At 39.0% G+C, this 8,729-nt stretch overlaps 1 pseudogene across 1 annotated transcript; it reads right to left on the bottom strand.

Annotated features, from left to right (window-relative positions):
- Window positions 1-5,224: 5,224 nt before the first annotated feature.
- LOC105545978 lies at window positions 5,225-7,821 on the bottom strand (annotated as a pseudogene). Its single transcript, XR_001007025.1, has 2 exons — window positions 6,374-7,821; window positions 5,225-6,062 (listed from the first exon to the last, which is right to left on the bottom strand). The product of XR_001007025.1 is annotated as a ubiquitin-protein ligase E3A-like (transcript).
- Between the last annotated feature and the right edge of the window lie 908 nt (window positions 7,822-8,729).

The raw sequence follows: 8,729 nt of genomic DNA, 5'->3' as shown, positions 1-8,729 counted from the left end.
GACTGCACCTCCCTCCTCCAGAGACTGCAATGTGGGGAGGTCACCTTTCTCCCCTGAGACCTGCCAGGAAAAGCCTTGCAATTGTCTTTTGTCAGACCTGAGAGATTGTACCCAGGACTTTAACCTGGAGCTGGACTCTTCACTATTGATAAGATCTCCACCACACGTTGGCCTGAAGCCATTGGTCTTTACCTTAGAGTCTGGAATTACTAGCGAATCTGTTTAAAACTACAAATCCTCTCCTCTGAAAATGCACATAGATATATTTGGCATAAAATTTCATGAAATGTATAAAACCATGAAGTCTACCTGTAGACCCAAGGTTAAGAAATCCATCACTAGAGAGAAACAGAGGACTTAGTCAGGAATTTGAATAATATAAAGGCCTGTGTGGCTTCACTGTGGGATGTCACTAGAGGATAAAATCAGGTAACCTGGCCAGTGACTGCAGAACCACTCTGATAGCACCCCAGAACTGGCTTCATCTGTCATAAGGTTTAACCACCATGCCCACTTCTAAAGGTGAATACTGGTATCGTGTGTGTGTGTGTCTGTGTGTGTGTGTGTGTGTGATGTGTGTGTGTGTGTAAAACAACTGATTGAATAAATCTAACAACCCAGCAAATATATATAGCTTGTGAAACTCAATAAATACTTAAGTCGGTGCTCAATAATTGTATTAGTTTGGTTAGGTTGCCATAACAAAATGCCACAGACTGGGTGGCTTAGACAACAGAAATTTATTTTTCACCATTCTAGAGGCTGAGAAGTCCAAGACTAAGGTGCCAGCAAGATATGTTTCATTCTGAGGCCTCTTCTCTTGGCTTGTAGACAATCACCTTCTCCCTATGTTCTTATATGACAGAGAGAGAAAGAGAGAGCAAAGCAAAGCTCTCCCTTTCTCTCTCTCTCTCTCTCTCTCTCTCTTTTTTCTTGAGACGGAGTCTTGGCCTGTCGCCCAGGCTAGAGTGCAGTGGCACAATCTTGGCTTACTGTAACCTCTGCCTCCAGGGTTCAAAGGATTCTCTTGCCTCAGCCTCCCGAGTACCTGGGATTACAGGTGTGCACCACAATGGCCGTCTAATTTTTTGTATTTTAGTAGAGACAGGGTTTCACCATGTTGCCCAGGTTGGTCTCTAACTCCTGAGCTCTCTAACCTAATCTGCCTACCTCAGCCTCCCAAAGTGCTAGGATTACAGGTGTAAGCCACCATGCCCAGCTGGTTTCTCTCTCTTCTTATAAGGACACTAATCCTATCAGTTTAGGGCCCCACCCTTATGACCTCACCTACCCTTAATTGCCTCCTAAAAACTCAATCTCTAAATACAATCACAATGGCGGTTAAGGCTTCAACACACAAATTTTTGAGGGACACAATTCAGTTCATTGTTTTATATATTATATATAAATTATATATTATATACATATATATTTATACCAGTTCTTCACTCTCAATCTCGAAAGGATTTCTCCCACTAAACTGAAAGTCTCTGCACTACTGGACTTGAGCCAACCATGAAACAGTGACAAGTCACTTCCAGAGATACCCAACATCCTTGGATTATGTAGAACATTTAGCCCCTGAAAGCATAGAACCTACCTATTCTTAATAATGCTTCTTTCTGCAAAGGAAAAATAAAATTTTTCCAAAAATTTTATACATTTTTCTGGTGGGCTATATATATTGATGAGGAGTAACCACAAATTCATACCCCACTGTGAGATTAGATTACATTCCCACACTACTTCAGCAAGGTTACAAACCCTACTGAAAGCATAGTGGCCATGCAGGGCAGAAACAGATGTAATATACTTCACCCTCAAAATGTTTCATGGAGGGCATGTAGTCACCATTGACTTTTTTGGCTCAAGGTAAGGTCTTGATGGAAAACTGCCAAGTCACTGCCCTTTTAATATACATGGCTTACATATCATCATTTCAGAAGCATTTATATTAAAATAAATGAGGTACATTAAAATCTGTGTGCTACCCTTTAACAAAACTTTTACAAACATCAAGCTCTCCTGCTTCTTGAACCCAAATTAGCACTAGCAAGGCCCCGTCCTCCTCCAGGGGGTGAGGGTAGTCAGTGCCTCAATGTCCCTTGTATTAGCTCATTCTCTTGCTGCTAATAAAGACATACGCGAGACTGGGTAATTTATAAAGAAAAACAGGTTTAATGAGCTCACAGTTCCACATGGCTAGGGAGGCCTCATAATCATGGTGGAAGGCAAGGAGCAGCAAAAACCCATCTTACATGTAAGGTGGGAGGCTTGTGTAGGGAAACTCCCCTTCATAAAGCCATCAGATATCATGACACTTATTCACTATCATGAGAACAGCATTGTGAAGACCTGCCCCCATGATTCAATCACCTCCCACCGGGTCCCTCCCACAACACATGGGAATCATGGGAGCTACAAATCAAGATGAGATTTGGGTGGGGACACGGCCAAACCATATCATCCCTGAACAATACAGCTTCTCTACTTTCTGGAAAATTCATGTTCTTGGGGTGCTTAAAACACCATGATTCACTGCATTGTGCCTGAAAGGTGATTGAAACACTCATAAGAAATTATCAGAAAAAAACTAGTTCAATTTGGAAAAATAATACATGGATTCAGTTATAGAAACTCAGAGGAATGCACGAATTAGACTGAGAAAACACAATCCCAATAAGAGACCCTCCTCTAGCTCAGCAGCTAAGATTTCTCTGTTTCCATGTCATTAGGTAACATGCTCTAAATAATTTTAATTGTTCATATAGATCAGTAACGGAAGCTTTACAATGCCCTACATGAAAGGTTGTTTTTCCATAAATGCAGGCTTCCATATTAAAAATTCATTCAAATTTACCAGATGAATTGACCACTGAAGCAAATAATTGAAATTATCAGAGTATCAAATAAAAATATGCTTAAGTTCACTTTTTTAAAAAAATCTTTAAAATGTTGCTGACAAAGTCATTTTTAGTTTTCATTTTTAAATTGTCAGTACTTTTTTCCAGATACCATTCATCCTTGAAAAAAATCAAATTTTGGTCTATAATTACAAAAATTATTTTTCACGATTAGTGTCATATTTCTAAATGTTGCTGCATTTTAATTTTTGTAATTCTATCAATTTCATGTCTGGAGTTCTTCCCTGCCACCTCAGCTGAGCTCACATGCCCACTGGTAGGTGCTGTAGGATTTCCTCTCACAAATATAGCCTTAAGTTATTAATGTTTATTTGAGAGAGGGAGAGAGAGAGGAAGAGTCTTATAAATGGCTCTGAGCATCTATTGAGGATGAGAAGACTTTGTTTAACTAAAATCAACTTGGCTCTTGAGAACATATTTCTCCTTGACGATTGAAACATCTTACCTTGTCATTCAAGTTAAACTCAATTGCTACCATTTTAAAATGTAGCGACTCAATATTAAACTCAGTCAATTCAAGCCTTTGTTCCTCAGCTACTTTCTCCCTGGGAATGGTTTTTACTGGTGGGTGGGTTTGCATTGTCCTGGCACCAGGTGTAAGAGGCAACTGGAGTTGGCATCTACAACTGACTTCCTCTAAACCCAATCAAGTTTGCCTTAGGTTCACTAGCTCTGTCCCAGAATGCTGCAACCTACCTCCAATAGGAAAAGAGGACATAGAATGAAGGGATTGGGAAAATCTAAGTGGCTTTTCTTTGCTCTACCTCATACACAGTGAGGTCTAGTGTATTAGTCCATTTTCATACTGCTGTGAAGAAATACCAGAGACTGGGTAGTTTATAAAGAAAAAGAGGTTTAATGGACTCACAGTTCCACATGGCTGGGGAGGCCTCACGATCATGGCGGAAGGCGAAGGAGGAGCAAAGGGACGTCTTACATGGTGATGGGCAAGAGAGTGTGTGCAAAATAATTGTCCTTTATAAAACCATCAGTTCTCACAGGACATATTCGCTATCACAAGAACATCATGGGAAAAAATCTGTCCCCATGATTCAATTACCTCCCACCAGATCCCTCCCACAAACCATGAGGATTATGGGAGCTACAGCTCAAGATGAGATTTGGGTGGGAACACAGCCAAACATATCGGCTAGATTCTGTTAGACTCTCTCAGTTCATTACCTGGACACCTTAGCCATACAGTCTCCGATGCCATGTTGGACATTCTTGGGTCAAGAGAAACAAAGTGTGGTCAGCAAGGCTGAGGAAAGAGGTATCTTCAGTACACACTAGTATCCAAACCATGTGTACTTTCTCCAAATCTCCTCCTCGCTTCCGCTAGATAGACTTTTATCTCCTTTCTTTCACTAAGGTATAACTTACATAGAGTGTATGAACAATTCAATGAGTTTTAATAAATGTATACACTTTTGTAACCTATAGCCTTATCAAGATATAGAATATTCTATCACCCCAGAAATTTTTCTTATGCTTCCCACTCCCCCATCAATTATCACTCCTAGGCAAACACTTTTCTGATTTCTATCATCACAGATTAATTTTGAGTGTGCCAGAATTTCATATAAATGAAATCATGCAGTGTGTGCTATTTGGGGTCTGGCTTCATCCACTCAGCGTCATGTTTTTGAGATGCATGCATGTGGCACTATTAGTAATTTATTCCATTATGTTGCATTGTATGAAATTTTTTTTCCAATTTCTCCCATCCATCTTTATTGATTCTCAAGATTTTGCACAGAAAACTCTTTGGGGGTTAGAAGAGCAGTAATTGCATCACACTGTTTTCAAAATTTCAGGTTTCAAAAGCAAATCACTAAAAAATATATATAGCTCCTGATTTGAGTTAGATACAGGGACAAAAAAGCAGCACATACTTGAAGGTTACATGGTCTACAAATGGTGGCAATATTTTGCTTGGGAGAGTAGTTCTGTTGGTATTTATTTTTTTAAATACTCAAAAGGCTCAACCTCAAGCAGTAATAAACACAAGCAAAAGTGATTTAACCCTTAAAATAAATACTCAGAAAAACCTCTCTGTACATACAAGTGAAAGAATATGTAACACTTTCACTCAAAAAATTATAATAATAATAAAGGATTTGTACATACATGTAGCTGAAATCTGCTGTTCCGGCCCACATGTTCCCAGAAGGGAGTCACAGACATAGGTGACCACTGTGGTTTTCTTACAGCCTTTTTGTACTGGGACACTATTACCACCAAAAATTTATCCCTCTTGTTTTATTTTTAAATGTTTTTAATTTTTTCTTCCTTTTTTTTTTTTTTTATTTTGTTTTGTTTTATAGCATGCCAAATCCTTTGACATATGTGATGGCCTTCAACAATCTCTCTTTAAGTTTTTCTTTGCCTGAATATTCCGGAAGTAAAAGCACATGAAAGCAAGTATGAGATGTAGGTAACCTTTCTGTGTCTGGGCCATTTTTGGCTATAATCTTCTTTAATTTTCCTAGTCCTCCCACAAGTGCTCTGTCTGTGCCCATTGTAAACAGCCAGAAGAGTCTCTTCTGTTCATTTGTAAATGAATTAATGATTTCCCAGAACTCCCTAATCAGAATGGAGTCCCTGGTATAGCCACCATCGTATTCCGTAGTTTCTTCTAGTGCTTGGAAATCTAGATTCTGGCTTCCACATATAAACAATTCAATTTCTTCTGGTCTGAATAAATACTTTAAGGGCGATTCATTGGTCACCATATGAAAACCTCTCCAAAAAGCCTTGAACTGTTTATCTACTGATTTATTGAGAATGTAGTCAGAATAAAGATTGACAAATTCCTTCCTGTTTTCATTTGTCATTGGAATTTTATCACCATTTTCCTTTAGATCATACATCATTGGGTTACCAAAAAGATCTGTCTGTGATACCTGGAAAGTGATCATCATGTCATCTTCCACATTCCCTTCATACGCCAATAAATCTTTTTAACTCTGATACAGAACTGGGTGAGAGTCTCCCAAGTCACGAAAAGTTCCTTTTTTCCCCGTTAGCTTCCTGTAGACAACCATGGGAAAATGTACATCCAGTATACAGTTATTGTAAATAGCAGACCCAGTACTATGCCAATCAGAGTAAACTGACCCTCAGTTTGAAAAGATGGATTAGCTGGGCATGGTGGCTCACGCCTGTAATCCCAGCACTTTGGGAGGCCGTGGTGGGCGGATCACGAGGTCAGGAGATTGAGACCATCCTGGCTAACATAGTGAAACCCCGTCTCTACTAAAGGGTACAAAAAAAAAATTAGCCAGGCGTGGTGGTGGGCGCCTGTAGTCCCAGCTACTTGGGAGGCTGAGGCAGTAGAATGGCGTGAACCCAGGAGGCGGAGGTTGCAGTGAGCGGAGATCGTGCCTCTGTACTCCAGCCTGGGTGACAGAGCGAGACTACATCTCAAAAAAGGAAAAGAAAAGAAGATGGATTAAACCAAAGCAATTTTGTAGGTTCATCGTATGTGAACATACCAATATCTGGATTGAAGATTTCCTCCACAATCAGCTGAAAAAATTATTTGGAAACACCTCCCTCATCAACTCCTTGTTCTCCTTCAAATTTCACATAGAACTGCTTCTTCAAGTCTGCAGGATTTTCCATAGTAATCATCTCTAGCCAGACAAATGCATCATCTATTATATGGTCACATCTAACGATGAGTCTCAAATATGGATTCAACTGCTGTCCTTGAACTAAGCTGTAGAGAACAGTGACTCTTCGTTCACTGTACATGTGAATTCTATTGTCGTAATATGATCCCAAATTCTTTGTGACAGCATACACTATAAAGGGATATGCCATAAAAGAGAATTTGTTCTCTGCTTCTACTTTGAAAACAGTATAATCTTTATGCATTTCTAGAACCTCCTTCAGTGGTTCATTAATAAACTCTTCAAAAGGGGTAAGTGATTTTTGACAATCCAGGGTTTTAACACCAAGTTCAGTTTCCAGAGGGTCCACTCAAGGACCTTTCTTGTTTCTTCTTTCTTCTCCCAAAAGCTCCTGAAGTGTCAGCTCACTGGACTCAGGGATGGACTCTTCATCATCTTCCTCATTGTGGTTTGTGTCCACTTCCCCTCCCACTACATTTGCATAGTAAACCATTTTCAAACACTTCGAAGCAGCAACAATGGCATCATCATCGTTCACTAGATTTCGACTGTTAAATTCATTGCTTATGACTTTGTAAGTAATAAGTTGCTGATATGTCTCCATCATTCTCCGAATCTGGTCTGCATTGTATTTAGACCACAGTCTGATCAGTTTTCCTTGGGCTGCAAGGGGTAGCTTGCTCATTGCTTTGCAAAATCATGGCAAAGCCATTTCCAGATATTCAGGACTGTGGAGATTTCTATTCTCCATTACGACAATGAACAAATTCAGATAATTAGGATCTTGAGAGTATACGTTGTGATACATCAAGTCACATTCCACATTAGGTGACAAATATACAAGTGCATTGAGAAAGGCTGTTTGAATTTTTTCATTAGAGAGCAATCTGGTGTAGACCTTGTTGATGGCATCAATATCCACAGACACATGACCGGGGCCTATTTTTTGCAAATTGTTGTCTCCCTGTGAGCTATCACCTGTCCTTGAGGAAGATGCTTCTGAGTCTTCTTCCATAGTAGCAGCAGAAGATGCAGCTTTTTCATTTTCATTTTCATCCTTGTCTTCATCCTTTGCTTGAAGAGACTTCAGTTCTTCCTTGGTGTGTTAACTTTCCAAAAGCTCTGTACCAATGCCTCAGTACTAGAAAAAAACTCTTCCAGTAACACAGATTAAAGGGGAATAATCCTCTTTCTCTACATAATTCAAGAATTTCATATACCTTCTCTTCTGTTAAGTAAGTCACATCTTTAAAATCCATATGAAAATTTTACAGCTTGTTTATCTAGTCGCCTAACAGACATTTAGATTATTCCCAATTTTTTAATACTATGAATAAAATTGCTATGAATGTTTACATACAAATACTTTCGGACATATATTTTTATTTCTCTTGGGTAAATTGATCAACTAGCACTATGTGTCCCTAGACAAGGTGTAAACTTGCTGGGTCAAAGGGTAGATGAATGTTTCACTTTATTAGAAACTGCCGAACAGTTTTCTGAAGTGACTGTACTTAGTCTTTTTGGAGGGAAACTGCTCTTAGTAATCTCACATCTTCTTCTATTCTGTTGTTTAAGATGTAAGTTCTACATTCTTATCCTCCAAGCAATAGCTGCCTTAAAGCCCCACATATTTTCTTCCCTAAAAAGTTCAGATTTTACAAATACAAAATGCTATCACTCTATTAAGAATTATAAAAGCTCATTTTAGAACAAAAAGCTAAGGATTTGACTCTTTGTTCACGCTGTGTTCTTTTTAGTCTTCCCTTCATTGACAGCCTGAGATTTGTGGCTTAGTTTAAACGGCCAAAGAGCGACAGGATCACAAGTGGTGACGAGGAAGAAAAACACATGAGATCAGATTTTAAAATATCAGCTAGCAATTTGGGACACCGAGCAATGCCCAGTAAACTTGCTGAACAAGTTTATTCTAAAGGTTTGATAACAGCCAATGAGCAGTGCAGGAAAAATAAATACGTTGACCACGGCTGGGGACATTTCATTTACTATTCCTGTGGTATTTCCAACAGAGAAACAAGAGAATGAATTTGCCTTTCACTCAAGAGCTATCACTATCAATGTATTTCTATGATGTTAGGAGAAACCCTGAATATTGCAATATACATTATCCCTCTGTATGTAAATTATAGGTTATAGAGCTATGGGG

Source organism: Mandrillus leucophaeus, unplaced genomic scaffold (genome assembly GCF_000951045.1).
Source record: "Mandrillus leucophaeus isolate KB7577 unplaced genomic scaffold, Mleu.le_1.0 Scaffold345, whole genome shotgun sequence".
NCBI lineage: Eukaryota > Metazoa > Chordata > Mammalia > Primates > Cercopithecidae > Mandrillus > Mandrillus leucophaeus.
The sequence above is the reverse complement of the archived record's forward strand: the minus strand, read 5'-3'. Positions and strand labels throughout refer to the sequence as shown.